This window comes from Aulonocara stuartgranti (assembly GCF_965226115.1).
Source record: "Aulonocara stuartgranti genome assembly, chromosome: 5".
Taxonomy (NCBI): Eukaryota; Metazoa; Chordata; class Actinopteri; order Cichliformes; family Cichlidae; genus Aulonocara; species Aulonocara stuartgranti.
In genome coordinates, this window is record NC_138943.1 from 16,813,315 (window position 1) to 16,816,839 (window position 3,525).

The 3,525-nt window shown below is 38.4% G+C and overlaps 1 long non-coding RNA gene across 1 annotated transcript; it reads left to right on the forward strand.

Annotated features, from left to right (window-relative positions):
- Window positions 1-804: 804 nt before the first annotated feature.
- LOC309706947 lies at window positions 805-1,927 on the forward strand. The gene is made up of 3 exons (XR_014276829.1): window positions 805-1,204; window positions 1,637-1,696; window positions 1,842-1,927. It is a non-coding gene; the product is annotated as an uncharacterized lncRNA (long non-coding RNA).
- The last annotated feature ends 1,598 nt before the right edge of the window (window positions 1,928-3,525 follow it).

Here is a 3,525-nt window from a genome sequence, read left to right on the forward strand (position 1 = left end):
TAAAGAAGAAGAAGCCAAAAAAGAGGATTAAGAAGAAAAAAACACTCCCTGGTTCGACTGTACATTGTTCACAGCATTGCTGAGGTTGGCAAAGTTTTCACAGCGTTGGCCTGGTTGTGCTAAGGGCAAGGGCGAGGATGAAAAGGCTCTGCAGTCACCCTGAACGGATTTCACACTAACATGTCAGAAACAGAGGCGCGTATGCACGTATGCAGGTATGAAAGAGTGCGAGGAAAAATTTTATTAATCTAAACCTGCAAACTAAAGTGAAATCTTTGAAATATTTTTGTTTTAAACAGAGAGGTCATGAATGTTTAATTTCTATATATAAAACTAATGATAAATCCTCAGTTGAGGAAACGTTAATTTATTTATTGGATGCTATAAAATTTGTAAAGGTTAATACTATAATTCTCTGCCTAGATTTAAAAAATAAAAAAACTTCTACAAGAAGCTGAAAGATATTAAAAGTTCTGACATCATAACTTTAACAATTGTCACGTGACCAAGTATTGGTGCTTCTGACTCTGTAATTATATTATTTGACTATTGTCGTTCATAGTTTTGGTTTTCTATTCTTTTCCTGTATCCCACGTTTCATGTCTACTCACCCTTGTTCCCCACCTATGTTCCCCAGGTCTCCCCAGTTGCTGTGTTATGCTTGTATGTCCTGAGTCTGAGTTTCAGTCTGTTTGTTTCCTGTTTTATTTTGATAGTCCTTATTCAACGTCAGTGTATCTAGTTTTGCCTGCCCTCGTCTCATTATGTCTGATTTGTCCCAGCTGTGTTTCGACCTGTTCCCCGTCTGCTCATATTCCTGCCTGTGTATTATAGTTCTCAGTCTTCCCCTGCTTGTTGTCGTGTCGTACACCCTCTCCGTAATGTGTTTTCTCCTCTCGTGTTCCTGAGAATATTCTAGCTCCCAGTCCTGGTTTGTTTCTTTGCTCGAGTTTCTTAGTCTCCAGCTTCCAGTGCCCAGTTTAGTTTCGAGTTTTGCGATTGAGGTTTTGGTTTGTTTTGTAAAAGTCTATTTCCTATAAAGAGTTTTTCCCAGCAATAAAGCTGCGCTTGAAGTGTAACTTTCAGTTTCTGAGTCCTACGTTTGGGTCCTTCATCTTGGCTGCCACGCAGCACTCGACATGACAAGAATGTCCTGTTGACAGTTTCCTTGAAACTTTGTTTTTGAGGTCAGATGTTTGAAAAGGTAAGGATTATACAGGAGTAGTTTAGAGTATGAGAGCGGTTTTGTATAGATACAGAAAAAATATTTAATTTTCTTCCACAAACTATGATATTTTAAGAATGTTAATTTCTGAAAAACAGCTCAGCAACACCCTGAAATCGTTCTGGTGAACACATAATAAAAAATTGGAAAGGGTGCTTAATTTTGATGCTTAGTTTTCTGTTATTATGAAGGAAATTCTATTGCCAATGTTTTATGGATATTAATATTCTGACTCCGGCCACTTTGATATGGTACTCCTTGCTAATACCAGGCTGTACCTCCTTTTACCATCAAAACCACCCTAAATCTTCATAGCATAGAGTTAGCAGTATGCTGGACACATTCCTCAGAGATTGTACCTCGCAAAGTGTATCTATGGGTAGGACAATAATAAAAACTTTATTCATTCAGCCATTCATCTGTCTGCCCTGTGGAACCTGAAATCCTGCTGAACCTCACCACACTGAGCAGGTAAACATCCGCATGAGACTGTTTTGGTTTGTGAAAAGAAAAGTGACTCACTGTTACCTGTAACCAGTTATCTGTCCCAGCAGTGTTATCTTTCCACAGCACTGAAGAATAATTGTAGTTTCTTTTGATAACTTTGATCGGACAGGTGTCCACTAAGGATGTGTTTGACTTTAAGAGAAGAAGGAGGTTGTACCTGAGCATCCATGAGCAAGTGTCTCATCAGAGTCATAGACTTCCTCAAGGTATCCCTCTCTCCCGGCATGAAGGCCTCATCCTCATCAGTCAGGCTACAAGGTCGAGTGACCATGAACTGAGCAATCTGGTCATTCAGGCTGTTCAGAGACTGGACGGCTGCAAAAGAAGTTTAAAACAAATGTTGAAAATTCATACCACATGAAAACATTACAAACATTTTTTCAACTCCTCTCATGTAGGTCAAGAATCTCCTGAGTGTCTCGACAAGCTTGTTTGCATGCTCTCTCTCTCTAGTGGGATTTTCTGGATCAGACGTGTGTGATCTGAGACACTTCCTTCATCTATACGGCCATGGCTCTACTGTTCTCTTCAGAATAATCCCTCTTTTGGAGTAAAGGGGCATCATTAGGCTAAATCCATAACCAAGACAGAGACTCACATAGAGCCCATTACATAATCCATTCACCAGGGTTTTGTCGATTAGAAACAATGGCAATACAGCGGTTGCTTCACAGAGCTCTTTGGTCAGACCCTGTGGGTGGTTATAAAGAAAAGTATGATGAACACTGACGTTTCACTGAGACAGCCGTGTAAATTTAAGGCCAGCTGAGTGATAGATTACTTTTTCAGATGAACACTAATGGGAACCATTGCTGTACAAGACTTCCTCCTCAGACTGTTATTAAGCAGTTATTTATGTATCTGTTGTTTATATTTTACAGACTCATACTCCACAATTGTAGCCATTTCTATGCTCCTCAGATGATGATGATGATGGAGTCGTTTTATGTCTTGTCCTGTCTAGTCTTGTCTTTGTGTTAAGTCTGCGTTTTGTTTTGTTTTTTTTATGTGTTCTGTTTGTTTGGTTCCTGTTTAATTTTGACATTCTCCGATCTTGTGTGCGCTATGGTCAGTTTTGCCTAGTAAGTTCCTCGGCCTTGCCTTCTCTATGTTTGTTGCATTTTGTAAAGCTGTTTTCAGTTTATTCCTCATTTTTCCGAGTCATTTTGGGTCCAACTAATTTCTGTCAGACAGCCAACCTTGAAAGAAACACCCTTAAACCATGTTTTGAGTGTTGATGTTGCATTGTTTGTCCACCAGAGGGACCCTGCAAATTTCCTGTTGGCAGCAAGTGTTTGGAACAAGACAAACAACAACCAGCTGATCTCAACAGAACAAGCAGCTGTATACAAAAAAATTTTTTTGTGATAAATGAGATCATTTTTAACATGTATTGTTATATTATATCAGTAAGTACTGACTCATAAATAAAAGCACAAAACAAATGTTAACCTGTTTATCCTTCATGTGTCTGAAAAAAAATAATTGTCCAACATATTTTTAAATCACAAATATTGGTAATGAAAAACTCTATACGGGCTGGGCAGTGCTTAGAGGAATATGACTGTTAATCTGTCTGATCAACTTAATCTTGTACATTAAATTTATGAATATCAGGAAAAAGGAAAATGGTAAGCTTTGATTAACTAAAATCATCATTTAGCTCTATTTCTTGATTACCTACTACATGGTCAAAGACTACATCATTTTCTTCCTGTTTTTTCTTATGCTTCTCACCGTTCTTCAGTGAACCGGTTCAGTTCTGGTATTTGACTTTGACTGACAAACAAAAA